Source organism: Schistocerca serialis, chromosome 1 (genome assembly GCF_023864345.2).
Source record: "Schistocerca serialis cubense isolate TAMUIC-IGC-003099 chromosome 1, iqSchSeri2.2, whole genome shotgun sequence".
In the NCBI taxonomy this organism is placed as follows: Eukaryota; Metazoa; Arthropoda; class Insecta; order Orthoptera; family Acrididae; genus Schistocerca; species Schistocerca serialis.
Window position 1 is genome coordinate 881,541,215 of NC_064638.1, and position 23,521 is coordinate 881,564,735.

General features: G+C 43.7%; 1 pseudogene; it reads right to left on the minus strand.

The window, feature by feature from the left end:
- Window positions 1-13,978: 13,978 nt before the first annotated feature.
- LOC126429748 (5S ribosomal RNA) lies at window positions 13,979-14,095 on the minus strand (annotated as a pseudogene).
- Window positions 14,096-23,521: the final 9,426 nt, after the last annotated feature.

The following is a 23,521-nucleotide window of genomic DNA, read 5'->3' on the forward strand; positions in this document are numbered from 1 at the left end:
GGATGTTTATATTTAAGTAGAATGGAGATCCGCTATAACCATAAAGATGTGAGAAGTTTCATTTGAATAACTATAAAACTATAGCGATAGCGTATTTCCAAAGGGCAAGTTCAGAGCTCGTCCACTGCGTGCAGTGTAATTAAATTAATTCTCTCGCCCAAAATAATTTACTTAGCCACATCAGACTTTTATTATGATTACTTACCTGTGAGCTGATTGCGCATTTAAATTAAGAGCTTCATCGGCCATCAGCAAAAGAAGCTATGATTTATTCGGTAATTTAATGTGGTGAATTACTAGCCCAGCGGCTAGTCGGGAGAGCCGACTTGATCAGGCGTTCCCTTATCCGTCCACACCGCGGCTTTATATGTAAGAACGCTGCGCGAGGAAGCAATGCCCCAGTTCTCTCCAGACGCTGAATAGCACACCATCTGTGTCGGGAGTCGCGTCGCGTCGGTATCATTGCTATAAACAGCCTCGGATGCCGTATTAAGTTACTCGGGATACGCATAACCATGAAATCATTTTCGAGTAAAGTGTTAATTCTGGGATGACTTTAATTATCTATCGTCAGTTTGCGTATGTCGTATTTTCACGTGCCGTCGCGGGACAGACATTCTACCATTATTTAGCGTGGCGTTTGATGAACATTATCATCAAATTATGGCAAGCATTCATTTAAATATTTAATTTGGACAGTTATAGTGGCATCAGCGCATTAGACTCTGAACTGCTCTGTTAGTCAGATTGCGTGGATTCTTTTTTTTTCATTTGTGACTTTCAGAATATAGGAAATTTGTTTTTTTTTTTTTCACGATCGTTTTTGATTATGAATCCCAGACAATCTCCTAATTCCTCAGAGCTATAAGCTGTAGCTATAAGTGTATTTCTCAGATGAAGTGGGCACTAGGAATTCTAATTACAGGCTTCACGTTTTGCTAATCACTTCCTGGTTGCCAATATTGTAGTTAGAGAGCCAGTGTTGAGAACGGCATACAACAGCATAAATAACAGGAACATTTTGTACAACAGTAAATTTTCCAACCCGCCGCCCCACATATGGTGCATCGGCCGGGAAAGGAAAGAAACTGAGTAAAGTGAAAGTGATTTTTAAATATTCGGATTCGCGAGTGAAATGCGACACGCAACTGAGTAATATAACAGTGAAAGTGTTACGTGTGCATGTGGACGACGCAAGTGGATTAACAACGCATCTGGATTGACGGAGCTGGCACTGAGTCAAGCGGCGCTGCCGGCATTGCGAGAAGCCAGTTTTGCCGCACCACAGTCATTCGCCGGAGCAGCCGGAGCCGCGCCTGCAGTTGCGGGCCACGCAAACACACAACAGCTGTCGGAGTGCCGTCTGCAATTCAGCACGTTGCGTCGCATCAGTAATCCTGGTACGCCACACCAGCAACGCCATACGTCGTGCAGAAGAAGTGAAAAGCTGTTAAAAATTTTACTAACCTGCACTAAAAGACTGTCGGCGATGGAACCGCCAAAAGAAACTGAGGTTAAACTTAAATCAGAACCTATGTCTGTTGAGGGAACTGTAAATCCAGACAACGGTTCAAGTGTAAATATGCATGAAAGTAGTAATGTTAAAGTGAAATATGAAGTATTGTCTCCTGACAGTAGTGTGAATAGGGGCAATGATTCAATAATAGAGACCCCTGTAATAAAGCAGAAATCAGAAATTGTTAATTTATTGGATGATAGTTTATCTGATGAGTTAAAAACGAAACAGTCATCAGAGGTGGTAGAGTTTAAACAGGAAAAGTTAGATATGACAGATCAATCAGAAGTTTCATTTAGTTTTGATGATTCTGGTGTTGAAGCTAGTTTTTCGTCACATGAGTGTGATAAAAAGCCAGCTTGTGAGCAACCCAAAGATACTGGGGCTGTTGATTTAAATGTTATATTACAAGCAATTACCAGTAATGCTGAATTAAAATATGAGATTGTGGCCAGCCAAACTAATTTTAATAAACGATTGGAGGTAATGGACAATACCTTCAAGGCTGGTTGCAATAAGTTGAAAGAGGATCTGGACAGTTTGAATTATAAGATTGATTACAACCATGAGGATATTAAGAAAAAGGTAGCGCAACAATTTTCTGAAATGTATAAAACAGTAAAATCCGAAGTTGCTGAGGTTCGCAAAGACTTCCAAATGGAAGATGCGAAGCTGGAGCACAAGTTAACAGAAAAGATGGAGGCGGAATCTGAACTGTGCTCAGATAGGTTCAAAGATGTTAATATAAAAGTAAACATATGTCAAGCAGAAGTAGATGCAATCAAAACTGATACTACTCATATTGTGCAAAGATTAGATAATGTTGAAATGAGAGTAGAAAATATTAGTACTAACATTGCTAACATTGGGAGTAAAGTAGCTTCAGTAACTTGTGGTAATGGTAGTGTACAACAAGTTGTAGCTGCAAACGCCGGTTTTATCGGGTGTCGGCAGTTCTTGCGGTTCGATCGAGATAAAAATATCCACCCGCCAGATTTCTGGAACGATTTCGAAGATGTGATTCCACCAGCTTGGTCTGAACGAGAGAAAATCTCATTTATTAGAAGCCATTTAGCAAGTGACGCCATGCGTTAGTCAGCTGATGTTATGTTGAAGTGCAAAACATTAGCGGAGTTGAAAACAGCTTTCATTAATGAGTATTGGTCTAGCAATAAGCAAAATGAAGTGTTGAGAGAATTTTTGAGTGGAAAACCCTTCAATGCAGGCAAGGAATCTATTAAAGAGTTTGCCAAGTCATGGATCTCACGTTTGTCACATTTGGACGAAAAGCTAAAACCTGAAATGGTAATACTAGGTCTTGAAGCCTAACTGCCATGGTATTGGCAAACTAGAATTATATCTGCCCCTAGAGACAATCTGGATCGTTTCATTGAATATTTGGAACGTGTTGAGCGTGTGGCTGCCAATGAGGAGCAAGCACGTAATAACAGAAATACTAATAACAATAGTAGTAATTTTAAGAACGAGCAGAATGGCAATGTAAACATCAGAACAGTAGGTGTTCGCCATCCTAAGAGAGGTAGGAATTGGAGAAATAATTATCAGAACCAACAATGGCATTCAAATGACAGTAATTTTGTTCCGGACAAAATTATGCAGGTAAGCAACAGTGCGGAAAGCAATGCTGTGCCAGTTAACTATAATGGAAATGAAGGAAACAGTAGTAGGCTGAGGCAGGAAAACTAGTTCCCGTCTTTGAGGACACTGGCGCTCACCAGGCTGCTATTTTTCCTAAGCCAGTAGTTACGGGAATTGGTAAGGCAGATCAGAATACTCAGACTGAACATGTGGATGAAGGGTCGGTAGCATCTAAGAATACATCAGAAATATTAGATCACTCACAGTATTTGATAGATACCATGTTAGAGACGCTTTCTAAGTGGGAAGAGAAAGAGAAGGCGCAGCAATGTAATGGTAGGGAAGAGCTACAAAATACTGAATTGTCAGTTGAAGAAGCAGAAGAAATTCATGCTTATATTTACGATGAGGATGATGTGCTCTTATCTAAAGTGCCTGTGCAGGTGCAATGACTCGACAGGCAGGTACGAAGTGATTAACGGGTCTCCTGCAGGAAAAACCATCCCCATTGTTTACAAGATGTTCTGTCAACGATGAATGCGACAGAAGAAATCTTCTCTTCCTCATTGATCTGTGAGTAGCTTCCACTATGAAGCCACAAATGAGTGATTTATTGTTATTTGATTTTTCTTTCTTACTCTTTAGCTGTGGAAGGGATTCGTCACAGTCGGTGAGCTCATCTGCGATCATTGGGAAATCGAACAGCCCTGCTGTAAAGACGGAACGGACGCCCCGGCAAACGCTGTTACGACGCTGGGCTGCTAGCAACGGAAACTCGTAAGGCGTCTGGTGGTGCCTGCATAAAAACTGCTTCATCTGGCACTGAGCAGGAAGCGGCAGGCAGCGCGTGGTTCACTGCTCCAGCCGCTAACGCGATTAACGCCACAGGATTCCGTCGCTTCATTTAACCACACGCCGCCAGGAGCAGTTCGTGCGGCCGCTCTGGCCGGTACGACGGCGCGCAAATGCGGCACGAAGAACCTCAGAACTTGCAAAGCTGCTTGGGCGCTCAGCCGTTCTCCTCTAGTTAACCAGTACCGAGTCTCATGAAAATTCATTGGTGTCTCTTTTTAGCTTAGACTCAAACGAAGTAGCGCAATCGTGAAGGGCTTCTGTTGGGACTCCTCAACCCCTTTTGATCACCCAAAAAATATATTAATCGACATTTCACTACCAGAGTTGGTGCGAACTCTATAAAGATTCCATACACAGAAAGAAGAAAGAGAGACAGAGTTTATGTATCATCAACCAACAAGCAATTGATTTATAGCAAATAAATTAACAAACGACGGCACTGATCCTCCTTGGTACACAAAACGGGTTAGAACACTGTTGCAGAAACAACGAAACAAACATGCCAAAAGCCGACTGCGGTGGTCTAGCGGTTCTAGGCGCTCAGTCCGGAACAGCACGACTGCTACGGTCGCAGGTTCGAATCCTGCCTCGGGCATGGACGTGTGTGATGTCCTTAGGTTAGTTAGGTTTAAGTAGTTCTAAGTTCTAGGGGACTGATGACCACAGATGTTAAGTCCCATAGTGCTCAGAGCCATTTTTGAAACATGCCAAATTTAAACAGACGCAAATTCCCATCATAGGCGATGTTTTACAGAATCTCGAAATTTAGGGTGGACTTCAACGCGAGATGCTTATAACAGTTTCCACAACGAAACTTTGTCTTGAAACCTGGCAGAAAATCCAAAGAGATTCTGGTCGATGTGAAGTATCAATGTCTGCTCTGCGTGATAGTAATGGAGGTAATACTATCGAGGACAGTACTGCCAAAGCAGAGTTACTAAACACAGCCTTCGGAAATGCCTTCAAAAAAGGAGATTAAGTAAATATTCCAGAATTCGAATCGAGAACAGCTGTCAACATGAGTAACGTGGAAGTAAATATCCTCGGAGTAGTGAAGCAACTTAAATCATTTAATAAAAGCGAGCCTTCTGGTCCAGATTGTATACCAATTAGGTTCCTTTCGGAGTACGCTAATGCATTAGCTCCATACTTAACAATCATATACAACCGTTCGCTCGACGAAAGATCCATACCCAAAGACTGGAAAGTTGCACAGGTCACGCCAATATTAAAGAAAGGTAGTAGGAGTAATCCGCTAAATTACAGGTCCATATCGTTAACATCGATATGCAGCACGATTTTGGAACATATATTGTGTTCGAACATTATGAATTACCTCGAAGAAAACGGTCTATTGACACAGAGTCAACATGGGTTTAGAAAACATCGTTCATGTGAAACATAACGAGCTCTTTATTCACATGATGTACTGAGTGGTATTAAGAAGGGATTTCAGATCGATTCCGTATTTCTGGATTTCCGGAAGGCTTTTGACACTATACCACACAAACGGCTTGTAGTGAAATTGCGTGCATATTGAATATAGTCTCAGTTATGCGACTGGATTTGTGATTTCCTGTCAGAGAGGTCACAGTTCGTAGTAATTGACGGAAAGTCGTCGATTAAAACAGAAGTGATTTCTGGCGTTGCTCAAGGTAGTGCTATAGGCCCTTTGCTGTTCCTTATCTATATTAACGATTTTGGAGACAACCTGAGCAGCCATCTTCGGTTGTTTGCAGATCTCGCTGTAGTTTATCGACTAATAAAGTCATCAGAAGATCAAAACAAACTGCAAAACCATTTAGAAAAGATATCTGAATGGTGATAAATGTGGCACTTGACACTAAATAACGAAAAGTGTGAGGTCATCCACATGAGTGCTAAAAGGAACTCAAACTTCGGTTACACGATAAATCAGTCTAATCTAAAATCAGTAAATTCAACTAAATACCTAGGTATTACAATTACAAACAACTTAAATTGGAAGGAACACATAGAAAATGTTGTGGGGAAGGCTAACCAAAGACTGCGTTTCGTTGGCAGGGCACTTAGAAAATGTAACAGACCTGCTAAGGAGACTGCATACACTACACTTGTCCGTCTTCTTTCAGAATAATGTTGCGCGGTATGGGATCCTTAGCAGATAGGACTGACGGAGTACATCGAAAAACTTCAAAGAAAGGCAGCAAGTTTTGTATTATCGCGAAATATGGGAGAGAGTGTCACAGAAATGATACAGGATTTGGGCTGGACATCATTAAAAGAAAGGTGTTTTTCGTTGCGAAATTCCAACACCGACCTACATAGGGATGAACGATCACCACGATAAAATAAGGGAAATCAGAGCTTGTACGAAAAGATACGAGACTGGAATAATAGAGAACTGTGAAGGTGGTTCCATGAACCCTCTGCCAGGCACTTAAATGTCCATGTAGATGTAGATGTTATTAAAGAATATTATTGACAGTTTCTGCCATTTGTCCTCAGTTGTTACTTCAATTATGTTTTATCACACATATAATAAAAAATTTCGTTTTTTGCAACTGGACGTTTTACAGGCGGTCGACGGAAATATGGAAGCACTACAAACGCAACACATTACCTTGCTTAATGTAGGACTCATAACATTGAGACTGTGGTGGGCAGGGGAGAAGCAACAGATCGTACTTGTGCTCACACAACAAGTCCTAGGTTCTGCGAGCTGTGTGAACAGATATCCTGTCGTTTTAGAACACAGCACCACTATTGGGGAACAAATATTGTACCGTGGGATGCACCTGATCAACCAAAATGGCCACCTAATGCTTAGCAGTATTGCGGCCTCGCAGATTTATCCCTGATACCCATGCAATACTGGGATATGGCTGCCCAATCATCACGTAACCTCCGCCATGTTTCGATTTTGGGACGTAAACTCATCTGAGCATATGATATACTTCTATTGCTTTATAATGCAGATTTTATGGCTTCGGCAAAACAGTTCCTTGCTACGGGGATTGGTATCAGTTGTGAATGGATTAGAATTCCAATTCAACCTCCATTCCTGTTGTTTTGTTAGGACTGGGGTGAAGGGTACACTTAACATGGAAGGTAAAGGCCCCTATAACGTCAATCCTTAAACACAACGACTAGCAAATCAATAAATTAACAATTTATTCAAAACAATATTTATAAACAGCTAAAAGACAATCAACTCGTCGCCATCTTTAAGAGAATACCCATAATATCACAGATAGTCTGCTTGTTAAGCAAGACAGCAAATTACAATTACCAAAACTGAGTCAAAAAGATGAGCCACAAAGATTTCAATATTTAAAAGAACAATGAATTACAATCTGAAGGTGATTTAAGGAAATGTGACACAGATAATTCTTTTTTTTAAGAACAATGATTTGCAATATGAAAGTGATTTATGAAACGCACGCCAGTTAGTTAAGTATCCCAATAACACAAGCAGCAGAAAAAGTTGCCAATTATACAATTCATTCCCAAGCAAACTGAAAAACATTTTTTTTAAAAAAAATACATTAAACATGTTAAATGTTTACCAAACGGGCAGTGACGCCAGGCTGCCCTGGGTAAAAGTGACTTCACTTAAACTGCTGGAAGCAGCAGACCAGCCGTCCAAAGCAACACCTAAACGTAAACGTCGGGGCCCAACCGGACGTCACGTCACAGCTTCTGTGCACTGAAGCGAAACGTGGCACCGCTCCCACACACCCCAACCCGCAGAAAACTTAAACACAAACAGACCACAGAAGACAGGGTAAACACCAACCAAACATCAACTGATATAAGTTAAGAGATCAATAAATAACAATATAAATGAACAATATAAATAAATGGTCTTTTAATAATACTGAGAAAGCGCATTCAAATAAATGCACATGTGTAAAAGAACTACATATAAATGACTAGCTTTAAAGAATACGAGTCTTTACTACTAACTGAGTGAGTGCCTTCAAATAAATGCACGTGTATAAGTGACCCAGATTTACAGCAATCAAAATACGCTGAAAATCTCATACAGACAATACATAAACTTCTGGATACTGTCCTAAAAACTCAAAATATAACACACACACCTTCGTGCTAATCAGCTTCCTAATAGTAATCCAAAAAGCAGATTTTTAACAGGAATTAGTAACAGCTGGTCTCCATGCGGTCACACACTTTGCCGGCTGCTCTAACTTCAGCAACGTGTACATTAGGGCAACCGAGCAACAAGTACACTGGCTGCAATGCAAATGGTTCAACGAAACGAAAGCACCAAAATCACTTACACCTTTGATGGAGAGCGTTGTTCGAGATGCTCTCCAGGGATGGGTCTCTCCGAGAAAACAGGCACCAAGGCAATGCGACGAACAGCGCCCGGAGTTGACATCAGGCAGGTCCGCCACAAACACGCGACCGTCTTACGAGGTAGGTCAACACCGACTCAAAGGAAGGCCTCGGCGCTTGTTGCTGTCGTCACGTCAGCTAGGCACGGCGAACGCCAGGTCTGTTGCAGGCAGAAACGCCTGGGCGTGCTTATCACTATAAATCTCTTATTTTTGAACAAAATGTTTGGTATTGTTTTGGATTCTGCAGTTTTATTTAGATGAAAGATTTTCTTACTATCGTAAAGCTACAAATGAAGATCATAGTTCTGTATTACTGAATCCTGTCGAAACAAACGTAGGTCAATATGAGAAGATGCTTTGCACCATTGCAAGCTTCGGAAATTTTACATTCAAGAAACTATATTTACTGGATCCATTTTGCTGTCGAAACTTACCCCAACCCCCTTACAATGAATTCGTTTCTTTTATTTATTTATTTATTTTCGTTTGACATCGTCACTGGAAATGTGAACTAATTTACATGTGTAAATGTCCAACTGTTGCCAGTCATTAGATTACAGTCGTTTTCAACGAAAGGAATTCTAAACAGAAAACAAAATAGCTTCATACATCGAAAATACTGCTGAGCTTAAACTTTTTGAAACATGCACATCAGAAAAGATAAATATTCCCCTCTTGCAACTGAAAGGAGAAACTTTATAAGATAAAAAAATTTTATTTGATAAAACAAGTATCTCTCTTTTGCCTCTACTTCTGTCTGCCACCCCATCCCCAAACGTGTACAATCGCAAGATACTTCATTAACATTCAGTGCTCCTCACCCCACAGTCAACCAAGATACCTGAAGAAGAGCACCAATATGTTCACAGTTTCTTGTAAAAGCAACCCAGTACAAACGTAACTTCCTCAGATTTACAAATAAGGTAAAGAGGCACGAATTCTGTTGCTGCTGGACCATGAAGTTGTTTTTGTATGTCAATCCTTAAAGCAGGTGGAAATTTAAGTTCAGGAGTACAGTATTTGTTAAGAAGTGTAATGAATTGCACAATTAATTGATTGCAGAAATCTCTCAGAACAATGTGTGTTGGTCAACTACCGCCAATAGTTTCACATTTTCCTGTATCAGAGAGGGAGACACCACCATTATGAGTATGCCTGCAACAGACCTGGCGTTGACCGTGCCTAGCTGACGTGACGTCACGAACAAGCGCCGAGGCCTTCCTTTGAGTAGGTGTTGGGTAGGCCCGGCGTGCCGCTGCCGACCGAGGACGCATGTTTTCCTGTTTCGTCCACGCAAGCGCCCTGTAGCGAGTCCAACCAACTCCCGCGAGCGCGAAACACCCGCGAGATCACAACAGGGGCAAAGATCCTAGTACAGTCGGGTAATCGATAGTGTCGTGCCAAAGAGCTGGTGTGCCAGAAAAGGCGCACCACGGCTCAACCATCCATTCTGTTGTTTTGGTGCTGACAGGGTTCGCGAGAGCGACATTCGGTTCTGGAGTGACTTTTATTTTCGTCGCAATTCTCTTCAATGACCGTCCGTCATGACCCCTCAACACAGACTTTTGTCCACATTGCGGCTTAGCGGACGATTTGTTTCCGCTTTCACTGTATGCGGTATAAATCTTTGATACGGTGCCTCTGGAAACGCCAAACACTTCAGCTACCTTGATTAGGAAAGCGCCCACCATACGAGACTAAGGATTGGCAAAAGTTCGAATTCACTAAGCTCCGAGATAATGCACTCGAAACTGTACACAAAACACTCTTCTGACAACGACTTATACTTGCAACGTATTGAGGGGAATGCGCAGGTGGCGCCCGTGGTCAAATAGAACAACGCAACCTGCCGGCTTGGCTAGCATTTGAATTCATGTTCAAGCATGCACTTCTCGCACTGTTTTCATATTATTTTCCAACCCCTTCATTCGTGTCCACCAAAAAAGTTTCCACTGTTCTTGCAAGCGCATCGTTAGGGTCTATAACGTAAAGAAAGTTATTTAACTGCACATATTTTGATAGCAGTTAAATGATTCTTATCAGGTCATTAAAATTTACAAATATGTGGTTGTGTTTTTTACACTTACATTCATTTTTATGCCGTGTCATGTATCCACGTGCCGTTCTGTAATACTAGGTGCGCGTAATACAGGTTTCCAATTGATAGCTTACATTTAAATACTTCACTGCACATAATGTATTCCTGTTGCACTCTGTACATAGTCTTGCTCACATGTGTGTGTTTTTTTTATGGCAGATTATTACCCACAGTGCTATCCTTCCTTTATTATTTTTTAACATTCAGTATATTTTGACTGTTATTTATGGTTTCCTGCACGAAATATTGTTGTTGTGGAGCGAGCATTTGCTTTCTTTTGTTGGTATGGAATAAAAGTAGATGTACGTTTTTATCTAACTTTGATGATGTTTTTCTTTTATTTGCTATTCTGCGTATCTGTGTGATCGAGTATAATTATTAGAGAACGATCACTGGTCCCGACTGAATAGAGCTGGACAAAGAATTCGTTTGTGTCTTTATCAAAGGAAATATCCAGTAATTACTCCTTAAGTGGATAATGAAAATCATGGAAAAACTTGTTATGGTTTGTCGGTAGGTGATTTCAACTCTAATTCTTGCGAACCCAATACCTTACCATTGCTCCAATTCGCCACAAACAGTACTTCGCGCGATTCGATATCTGAGTGTGTGGCCTGGAAGAATGTGTGGTCACACGTTTATGGCTCGTTCTAGAGGTATATCACACGCTTTGATATTAAAGTCCAGTTAACGATCAGCGCTTCAGCTGAAGTAAATGTCAGCAGCAATGCGGGAAGCTGATGATTAGTTACGGTAAGCGATGCAGCCAATTTAAAGTTTAATACACAGTTCATCTGATAAACTCCGTTCGAGTGGCCGCTAACTTTAAAGGTGGATCAGACTACCTAATTCGCAAGTACAGGCGCACAGAAGCGTAGCTTAGGGCGAAGTTCTGAGTTGTAATCGGACTAAAAACCGTCTAAGTTGACGAACAGCGCTAACCTCATTAAAATTCACAAATTTCACCTGTGACGTACGAATTACTTACGTAAAGTTAAATCCTTTCAGAACTATTCGCTGAAGTAGTTGAAGTTCATATCTTGCGACGTCACGAAGCTTTAGAGCGAATTCAAAAGGTAAGAAACACATTATTATGGCAGCCAAAGTAAATTTTATTGAATGCTGCTTTACGCATCATAGCGATACAGATACGTGCCACTAATTTTCAACAGTCACCAAGTTTCTGTAAAAAAACGGTAGGAACGTTTCATCAATCGTTCAGTTCCTCGACTATAGAAATCCCCTTTTTGGTCATGGAGTCATTAGAGAGTGCTGTGTGAACGTCCTTATCATTGGAAATTCCACCAATCTTCCCCCCTCCCCCCCCACCTCCTCCCCTCCCACCCCCCTCCTTCACCTTCCCAGAAATTCCTTAAGTTTACCCGAAAAGACGGAAATGGCGCAAGATCTGGACTTTCCAAACAGCGTCATCCATGTCTCTGCAACTTTGGTCAAATTGTTGGAACCGTTTCCCTACGATTGCATGCAACATTGCATTTTGTCCATATAACGCCAAAATTTCACTGTGAATATGTGTGCAATTTAGGCCTTCTGTCCACAAGAATCGTACTTTCCACGTTCTTCAACTTCGCAGTGCGTTTCAAGTTGCCGCGACATTTATCTTACGCACTGGGATGCACTCTTGCGCTTCCGCGCACGACTGAAACCGGCATCCACGCATGTCTTTTTCGGGGTCGTCGAAGATGTGAAAATCGCACGATGAAACATCACGTTTGTACAGAGGCTGTTGCACTGTTTCCCAACCAAATCGCTGAGGCCGTAGCCTTCGTCCGACTGGCAGTGTAGCGGCAGGCGTTACTGTGCAACAGGATGATTCCGTCCGACGGCGTTCCGACAGCCAGAAAGCAAACGGCTGAGCCAGCAGAATAACATCCACATCCCCCCCCCCCCCCTACACACACACCCAGTCGGACAAATGTGTTTGGAGAACACTGCAACATCCTCGGTACAGCCCAGATCTTTCACTCACTGTGTAGTTTCCGCAACTCTGGCGACATGAAGAAATACAAACTTGGCGCTTTCAGTCGGACGAGGAAGTGCAACAGTGGGTGCGGTTGTGGATCGTCTAGCCTCCCAGTGGGATAAATATCGTTGCACGTGTGTTGATTACTTACGGGTAAGTTCATTCCACGGTTCCGCTGAGGCGGATGTTCGGTTTTTATTTCACTGCTCCTTATACTTCTCAGCACGTCCTCGTAAGATATACAAAGAAGCGCCAAAGAAACTGGTACAGGCATGCGTTTCAAATAGAGAGATACAAAGGGCGTTCAAAAAGTTTTGCATACTCGTCTCTATTTTTTTTTTATTTTTTGCAGAGGAGAATGAATACTTTCTATACATTGAGCCTACTCAATGTAGCCTCCATCAGCTGTGACGCATCTGGCCCAATGTTCTTTCCATGATGTAAATGCACTTTGGTAAAATTCTGGGGATTGACTTTTACACCATCGCTTGACACAAGGTCTTTCTCCTGTTTCAGACGACGAAAGAGGTAAAAATCAAACGGTGAAAAGTCCATACTGTAGGGAGGATGAGGAACAATTTTCCAACCCAGTTCCATGATTTTCTCCTGTGCCACAAGAGCTGTATGGGGTAGTCTGATGATCTGACCCTGAAGCTGTGGTCTGTTGGTCTTGATGGCACGTCGCAGCTTGTCCAAGGACAAACAGTAACGCTCCCGGTTAATTGTGGAGTCAGGTTCCAAAAAGTCAATGAAAATGACACCACACTGATACCAGAAGAAGGAGGCCATCACCTTTCGGCCTGCTGTGCTTCTTCCGAGGCGAACCCATATGACGCCACTCCACGGATTGGGTTTTCCTCTCAGGTGCGGACAAAAACAACTATATTTCATCCTGTGTAATGATGCTGTCAGAACACTGTTTCCACTCTTCAGTAAAGTTCTTCATGAGAATCTCGCACACGTTTTCCCTCATCGTTTTCATGTCTCTTGTCACTAATCCAGGCACCCAAAGTGCACAGACTTTTCGGTACCCTAGTGTCTGTACCACTGATAGCACACTACCCAATGACGAACGAGCCATTGCAGCAAGCTGTCGTGTCGCCACACATCTGTTATTTTGGATGATTTGATCAATGCTCTCCTTATTCTCATCACTCACTGCCGTCGATGGTCTACCGCATCGTGGATTGTCCAGTAGAGAGAAATCACCTTCTATAAACCTTTGCAGCCACCGCTGGATACTGCTGCGATCGACTGTGTCCTCCCCATAAACAGGCACCAACTTCCTGTGAATCGATGTGGTAGAGTCATCGTCGGTCTTGAAGAGGAACTCCATCACCGACCGTTGTCGCAACCTGACATCTACTTCACGCTCCATTATGCACTCCGTCTTCAGGCCACAAGTGGCCCATCGGGACCATCCGACCGCCGTGTCATCCTCAGTGGAGGATGCGGATAGGAGGGGCTTGTGGTCAGCACACCGCTCTCCCGGTCGTTACGATGGTTTTCTTTGACCGGAGCCGCTACTGTTCGGTCGAGTAGCTCCTCAATTGGCATCACGAGGCTAAGTGCACCCCGAAAAATGGCAACAGCACATGGCGACTGGATGGTCACCCATCCAAATGCCGGCCACGCCCAACAGCGCTTAGCTTCGGTGATCTCACGGGAACCAGTGTATCCACTGCGGCAAGGCCGTTGCCCACGCTCCATTATGGCTCACCTGTACATAAAAGAAAATACTTTTATATACCACCTTATAACTAAATGTTCCAAGTATGTTCACAAAAAATTTCATTCTTCTCCTGCAAAAAATAAAAAAAATTAGAGACGACTGTGCAAAAAACCTTTTGAGCGAGCTTTTTATATAAACAAGCAGAATATGGCGCTGCGATTGGCAACTCCTATATAAGACCTCAAGTGCCAAGTGCAGTTGTTAGATCGGTTGCTGCTGCCACAATGACAGGTTGTCAAGATGTAACTGAGTTTGAATGTGATGTTGAAGTCGGCGCACGAGCGATAGGACACGACATCTTTGAGGTAGCGATGAAGTGGGGATTTTCCCGTACGACCATTTCCCGAGTGTACCGTGAATATCAGGAATCCGGCAAGACATGAAATCTCCGACATCGCTGCGGCAGGAAAAAGATCCTGCAACAACGGGATCAACGACAACTGAAGAGAATCGTTCAACGCGACAAAAGTGCAACCCTTCCGGAAATTGCAGCAGATTTGAATGATGGGCCATCAACAACTGTAAGCGCGTGAACTATTCAACGGAAATCACTGATATGGACTTTCGGAGCCGAAGGCCACTAACCTTGATGACCGCACGGCACAAAGCTTTACGCTTCGGCTGAGCCCGTCGACACCCACATTGGACTGTTCATGACTGCAAACATGTTGCCCGGTCGGACGAGTCTCTTTTCAAAATTATCGAGTGGATATACGTGTACGTGTATAGACACAACTTCATGAATCCATGGACCCAGCAAGTAAATAGGGGACTATTCAAGCTGTTGTAGGCTCTGTAATGTGAGGCATGTGCAGTTGGAGTGATATGGGACCGCTGATACGTCTAGATGTGACTCTGACAGGTGACACGTACGTAAGCATCCTGTCTGATCACCTGCATCCATTAATGTCCATTGTGATTCCGGAGGACTTAGGCAGTCCCAGCAGGACAATGTGACACCCCACACGTCCAGAATTGCTACGGAGTGGTTCCAGGAACATTCGCTGGTCACTAAGCTCCCCAGACATGAACACTATTGAGTATATCTGGGATGCCTTGCAATATGCTGTTCAGAAGAGACTTGCAGCCTGTGCGCGTCGACACCTACATTGGACTGCTCATGACTGCAAACATGTTGCCCGGTCGGACGAGTCTCGTTTCAAAATTATCGAGCGGATGGACGTGGACGGGTGTAGACACAACCTCATGAATCCATGGACCCACGGATTTATGGATAGCCCTGCAGGGTTCATACTGTCAGTTCCCTCTTGCACTGCTTCAGACATGAGTAGAGTGCACGCCACGTCGTGTTGCGGTACTTTTGCGTGCACGCGGCCGTCCTGCACCATGTTAGGCAGGTGTATCAGCTTCTTTGGCTCTTCACAGTAAAATCGTATAAACCAAAATCTATAGCATTTATGTATTCTCGAGGACTTTGGAGTCGCCGGCAGAAAGCCTGCTCTACTATCATAGGATCTTGTGGGGCATTCTTCTGTGATGTGTCCTCCACAAGCCCAAAGTGTGGTTGGTTGCTCACATTATTGTGTAAAAGAAATGCACATCTGCTGTTTTGGGTTCTATAATTCCCTTTAACATTGACCATTTCTTGCGTGGCTAGTCAAATTCCGGTGGTTTTTGGGTTAAACACGGAAAATTACTATTTTGTCGTCCAGTCATTTCTCGAGGCCTTGCACTAGTAAGATTGAACTCATCCACAGCGTACCATGCTGTTATTGTTAGTGGTCGTCTAGAGCCGAGTTGGTTACGATTTTCAGCGTCGATATGGGTAGTTATATTTTTGTTACTCATCACCTTTTGTACTGTTTCGAGAGCGCATTTAAGCGTCGTAGTTTAGGGGGTGGAATGTGGCTTAGTAAAGTCAGCCATTCCGTAGGTTTTGATCTGATAATACCAGCAACCACTCTTATGGCGTTATTTAGTTGGACATCTATCTTTTGTACAAATGGGCTGTTTATCTTAACTGCGGCACAATATTCAGCGGTTGAAAAGACAAGACACAGAGCAGAAGAATATAGGATGGAAAATGGTGCTCCCTACGTTATACCACATAGCTTTTGAATGGTATTATTTCTTGCTTTGTTTTCAGGCAGTTTTTGTTGGAAGTTTTCTGAAAGGTAGAGTTTCATCAGGGTTTACCCCCAGATATTTGGTGTTTTATTTTGCGTGACCGTAGCGTTGAGTTTTCTTCCTGAAAATGTTGTGTACGACGAATCCAACCATGAGACACAATTAATTACAAATGACTTTTCTCATAGCACCAGTATCTAATTGGCCAACTAAACATGATTATTGTACATTGCCAGAACAACTAGTCATCTCACTAAAGTGAGCTCCACTTCTTCTTTGCTCCCGTGAAGGGCGACATCGATTTCACATTTATTTAAATTAAATCTGTATGGAAAGTCTCGGTGGAGTAAAAAGGGTGCCAATTTTGTCCGTTAGGCAGAGGGATACCAAGAGTGCAGATAGTCTGGGCCCAAGGTTACAGCATACAACGCAGCACAGTGAGTGCGTGCGTGCGCGCTTGCGCACTCGCGTGTGTGGTATGTGCTCACTGGTAAAAGGTGTTAAACTCCGTTTGCTTTTTTTCTGTCTCAGCTGCACATTTTGAATTATATTAAATCTTTCGATCGCTCTGGATCATCTTCAGAGTTGCGGCAGCAAACCATCTTGTCTCCTCAGAACGACACATAAGAGTTCTAATTAGATCTGAAGATGATCCAGTGTGATCGAAATTTGTTGCTGAGATCGGTCAATAAATGAGAATTACTTTAGTTGTCTAAACAGCTGCCGATTCTCTCAATACGGTTGTATCGAGTATATCTTTTTATTGTATGGGAAGGAGATACCTTATCCTTCTTAAGACATAGTAAATAGGAAATACACTACGAGCAAAACCACAGGACACGAATCTATACTGCAAATAGACAAAGAAGTCAGAACTGCTAGTGCATATAGTAAATTATTTAATCATCGTCGTTGCGTATGAATTAATTTCACATACATCTTTGGGAAAGACCATTCCTCGCCCCCATCTTCTTGTGTGTATATGGATGTCTCGCTGGTGATAGCATCTATTACCTATACAGTGAGTTCTCCGGATGTGAATCTAGCACTACGTGTACTGAATGCACTAGGAGGACTGGAGACTGTCAGCCTTCAAACTCTCCCAGACCTCCGAGTGGTTCCTTAGTTCCTTAGTTCCATCTAAATAATGAAGTTAGTTAGGTTAACTAGTTATATTCAATTCTCAAGTGTTTATGGGTCTTGTTCTAGTTAAAGAAATTTGTTCATCATTTATCCAAGTGATCTGGCTTTCTAAGGCAATCGCCTTTACTATTGTGATTGTGATTTGATAATGTTTTATGACTGAATAAAGTGTGTGGCAATTACAACGGATTGCTATTGTGATTTCGGTGTGTCCTTATGACCCACACCTCAGATACCGTACTGTTAGGAAAAAAATCTGTCAGTTTCCGCGGTGACTATTTTGTGTGTTGCTACACTGGATAAGAATACGGGCCTCATAACTTTTGTGGTTTACCCCTCGAAATGGGACATCTCCGCCATTACAGCGAAGCGTCCAGTCAGGCCTACGTGCGCCTCTGCTAACAATTTGTGAGGGCTGTTGACAGAGTTTTCTGGCCTCGCGCGTTGCGGGCTCGAGATAAGGCGCCGGCTGCCGGAAGGGGCTCCTTATCTGCGAAATATTTCCCTGGCTCGGTGTCCCGGCAGTGTGCTTTTAGCTTCTGCCAGAGTGATGGCCGGGCCGCTCGCCCCGCGGCGCCGCTAATAAGGAGCTATGGTCAGGCGAGGGGCGGTGCGGCGCCCCCTGCGGGCCATGCTTCACGCGAGACACCTTAAAATGCGCCTCCAAAACTTGTTTATAAACAAATGTCTTCCGTTGCTTCCGTGTTCGCTATACCGGTTAGAATGCGCTCCTCTGTCTAATGCACTGTCCAACAGCTGCGAAAATGTTGGTTGTTGGTGAAAGACATAATACATACAGTAACGGAAAAAAATCGCAACACCAGAAAATACGAGGGTCACTCCAAACGAAATGCAGACTATTTTTTTAATTCATCCTTTATTCTACATGATTGAAAGTTTTACAGTGTGTAGATACATCCTTTAGGAACAATATTTTCATATCTCCACATAATTTCCATCTCTCTCAACTGCCTTACGCCATCTTAGAACCAGCGCCTGTATACCCGCACGGTAAAATTCTGGACCAACCTGTTGGATCCACTGTTCGGCAGCGTTCACATGGAAGTCATCATCTTCAAACCTTGTTCCACGAAGAGAGTCTTTGACTTTCCCAAAGAGATGATAGACACATGGAGCCAGGTCAGGACTGTAAGGCGGGTATTTCGGTGTTGTCCATCCGAGTTTTGTGATCGCTTCCATGTTATTTTGACTGACATGTGGCCGTGCGTTGTCGTGGAACAGCAAAATATCCTGCTTTTGCCGATGTGGTCGAACTCGACTCAGCCGAGCTTGAAGTTTCTTCAGTGTCGTCACATATGCATCAGAATTTATGGTGGTTCTACGTGGCATAATGTCCACAAGCAAGAGTCCTTCGGAATCGAAAAACACCGTAGCCATAACTTTTCCAGTAGAAGGTGCGGTTTTGAATTTTTTTGGGGTGGGGGGTGGGAGAAGGGGGAATTTGCATGATGCCACTCCATTGATTGCCTCTTCGTCTCCGGTGAAAAATGATGGAGCCATGTTTCATCACCTGTCACAATTCTTCCAAGAAATTCATCTCCACCATTCTCGTACTGTTCCAAAAGTTCGCTGTATACCGTTTTTCTTGTTTCTTTGTGAGCCACTGTCAACATCCTGTGAACCCACCTGGCCCAAACCTATTTTAACGCCAACACTTTCAGTATTCTGCAAACACTTCCTTCCCCTATCCCAACGTAGCGTGACAATTCGTTCACTGTGGTGCGTCTGTCAGCAGTCACCAATTTGTTAACTCTCTGCACGTTGTCTGGAGTGTGTGCAGTACGAGGCCTGCCGCTGCGAGGACAATCCTCAATATTGCCGCGCCCGCTTTCATCACGTAATCTGCTTGCCCACCGACTAACTGTACTGCGATCGACAGCAGCATCTCCATACACCTTTTTCAACCTCTTGTGGATCTTTCCCACTGTCTCGTTTTCACAGCACAGGAATTCTATGACAGCACGTTGCTTCTGACGAAAGTCAAGTGTAGCAGCCATCTTGAAGACATGCTGTGACGTCGCCACTCAAGAGAACAGGTTGAACTAAGTTTGAAAACAAGCAGAAAGGATGTATCTACACACTGTAAAACTTCCACACATGCAGAATGAAAACTGTATTTTTACAAAAAATAGTGTGCATTTCTCTTGGAGTGACCCTCGTAGTTAGTGGACAGTAATGAAAATTCTGGAATACAGAACCTGGATTCATCCGAAAAAATGACGTTTTGCCATTCGTGCACCCAGGTTCGTCGTCGAGTACACCATCGCAGGCGTTCCTGTCTGTGATGCAAAGTCAAGGGTAAACTGTTCGTGCAGATGGTTGTTGTCTTGCAAACGTCCCCATCTGTTGACTCAGGGATCGAGACGTGGCTGCACGATCTGTTAAAGCCGTGCGGATAAGGTGCCTATCCTGTCGACTACTATTGATACGAGGCCGTTGGGATCCAGCACGGCGTTCCGGATTACCCTCCTGAACCCACTGATTCCATATTCTGCTAACAGTCATTGGATCTCTACCAACGCGAGCAGCAATGTCGCGATACGATAAATCGCAATCGCGATAGGCTACAATCCGACCTTCATCAAAGTCGGAAACGTGATGGTACGCACTTCTCCTCCTTACACGAGGCATCACAACAACGTTTCACCAGACAACGCCGGTCAACTGCTGTTTGTGTATGAGAAATCGGTTGGAAACTTTCCTCATATCACCACGTTGTAGGTGTCGCCACCGGGGGCAACCTTGTGTGAATGCTCTGAAAAGCTAATCATTTGCGTATCACAGCATCTTCTTCCTGTCGGTTAAATTTCGCGTATGTAGCACGTCATCTTCGTGGTGCAGCAATTTTAATGGCAGTAGTGTACGTTATTTACAAACAATTACGTTCACTGACTAGAGAATGATTTTGGAGTAACCAGCAGTTCCACAAGGGAGACCACCGAAAGTAGTCTCCCTGTAAGACAGGTGCACAACAATCTGACGATCTGTCTGTCGATTTGGTCCTCACTGCTTTACGCTGAGTAACAAAAGCAATGGGATAGCGATATACACATATACAGGTCGTGGTAGTATCGCGTAGACGAGATGATAAAAGGGCAGTGCACTGGCGGAGCTGTCATTTGTACTCAGGTGATTCATGTGAAAAGGTTTGCAGCGTTATTATACTCGCACGGCAGGAATTAGCAGGCTTTGAAAGCAGAACGGTGGTTGGAGCTAGAGACATAGAACAGTCCATTTCGAGGATTGTTAAGGAATTCAATATTCCGAGATCCAGAGAGCAAAGAGTGTCCCGAGAATGTCAAATTTCAGGCATTATCTCTCACCATGGACAACTCAATGGTCGACGGACTTAACGACCGAGAACAGCGATTTGTGTGACCGTTGTCAACGCTGTCAGACAAGCAAACTACGTGAAATAAGAGCAGAAATCAATGTGTGACGTACGGCGCACATATCCGTCTGGACAGTGCGGTGAAATGCGGCGTTAACGGGCTATGACACCAGAGGACCGACGCCAAGTGCTTTTGCTAACAGCAAAAGCGCTTGCAGCGCCCCTCTTGGACTCGTGTCCATATCGGTTGGACTCTAGATGACTGGAAACTGTGTCCGGGCTGTACAGTCCTAATTTAAGTTGGTAAGAGCTGATGGTAGGGTTCGAGTGTGGCGCAGACCTCACGAAGCCGTGGACCCAAGTTGTTAACAAGGCACTGTGCAAGCTGGTGGTGGCTACATAATGTTGTCGGCTGCGTTTACATGGAATGGACTGGGTCCTCTGGTCCAGCTGTATCCATCATTGACTGTAAATGGTTATCTTCAGCAACTTGGAAACCAGTTGCCGCCATTCATGGACTTCTTGTTCCAAACCAAAGATAGAATTTTTATGGATGATAATGCGCCATGTAACGGCGCCACAATTCTTCGTGACTGGTCTGAAGAACATCCTGGACAGTTCCAGCAATGATTTGGGAATCCAGATTTCCCGACATGGGCCATAATAGAGACGTCAGTTTGTGCACAGAATTCTGCACCGGCAATGCTTTTGCAGTTATGGACAGATGTAGTGGCGACATTGGTCAATATTTCTGCGGATGACTTCCAACGACTGGTTGAGCCCACGTCACGTCGAGTTGCCGTACTACACCGGGAAAAAGGAGGAGATCCGACACGATATTAGGAAGTATCCCATGACTGCTGTCATTTCAGTGTATGTTCAGGTGCAGGGTAGAAATGTTTGCTGGAACCCCCTTGTCGGAGAAGTGACACTTGGCGTTTGGATTGGTAGGCTACCTGTCATGCTGCTGTCCTCCTCACAGATACTCTGATGCACTGCGTGAATTTCTGTACGGCGCAGCCGGCCACTGTGGCCGAGACGTTCTAGGCACTCCGGTCCGGAACCGCGCTGCTGCTACGGTCGCAGGATCGAATCCTGTCTCGGGCATGGATGTGTGCGATGTCCTTAGGTTAGTTAGGTTTAAGTAGTTCTAAGTCTAGGGGACCTTAGATGTTAAGTCACATAGTGCTCGGAGCCATTTTTTTGTACTGCGCAAAGATGTCGATTACCACCAAATGACGGCTTCATACAAGACGTGGAAGCATCAAGTGCTGACATACGATACTACTGCCTTGTACGGGGTCTTCATAGGAGAAATTTTCTCTTTGAGTGTTTTGTCATTCCAGAACAAACCACCCCGTGTATGGAAATGAAATCAATAGAGAGGGAAGAGTCTTTGAGTGATGACTGCTGAGCGACAGATAACGATGTCACGAGACGCAAATGAATGAAATATTTAATAAACGTAAACATGGTCCATAGTTGGCTGTAATGCGATGTTTGTTTAATAATGCGATTAGCTAATTTCAACTAAGCGTCATTGTCAGGCACATTTGTGACATCTGTCTTTCATGTAATTTTCGAATCACTCTTAATTATAAGTAAAAAGCGGCCATATTCCGTCATTTTACGAAAGAATCCGCACTACACTGACACCTTTTAAGAACGTATTCTGAACTTTGCTCTATGTACAACACGGTAACTCCTGTCGTTGCGTCCTCTGCAGCGGCTAGTTTGCGGCGATGGTGACCTACGTCGTCCTGCACCCACATCTTCTTGTTCATCTTCGTCGTCCCGTAGTTGGCGTCGGCTAAGATCGGTCTGCTGTCTTCTGGTGCGGGCGTCATCAAATATCCGCCGTCTTTCAAATGGTTCAAATGGCCCTGAGCACTATGGGACTTAACATCTATGGTCATCAGTCCCCTAGAACTTAGAACTACTTAACCTAACTAACCTGAGGACAGCACACAACACCCAGCCATCACGAGGCAGAGAAAATCCCTGACCCCGCCGGGAATCGAACCCGGGAACCCGGGCGTGGGAAGCGAGAACACTACCGCACGACCACGAGATGCGGGCTCCCGCCGTCTTTCTTGAGAATAGTGCACCACATGTCCTGGTGGTCCACAGTGGAAGCATACTGGAAGGTTACCCAGCGTCTCCGCCAGAATAATGTGACATAGAAGAAGGTGTAATTAGATGAATAATGAACACTAACTTCACTTGACGAAGGTTTATTCAGCACTTACACATAGAAGGGCGCGGAACGAACTGCCTCCGGCCAGAACACATACGGTATATATACAGTTACAGAACATTCCAGTACAATGATTCTTGACATTTGTGGATACTTCTAGAATGTACTCGAAACGAATATAGAAATTAGAAATTTACAGGTCAGTTTAGTTTTGAACTCACGACCCTCCGTGCAACAGTCTAGTATCATAATCACCACACCACGGAACCTGTTCTACTGAGTTTCTTCTGCGCCTGTATACCTCCTCCACTTCAAGTTATCATTAACAAACCATCTCCACTTCAAGTTTTCATTAACAAATACACCCAAAATGCGGTGCTTCTGTATCCTCTTTACTGGCCCCTGTTCATGTGCTACATCAGTTGTTGGTACGCTTCTGTTTGCTGTAAACATCTGAATGTAGTATGTTTTCTCAAAATTAAGAGAAAGTTTATTTTCATACAACTTGTTTCTGAAGTTATTTGGAAACATCCCTAACTTTTTCTTCTGTTGCTTTCGCTCTAATGTGATTTATTATAAAACTAGTATCGTCTGCAAAAAGTGCCAAACATGCT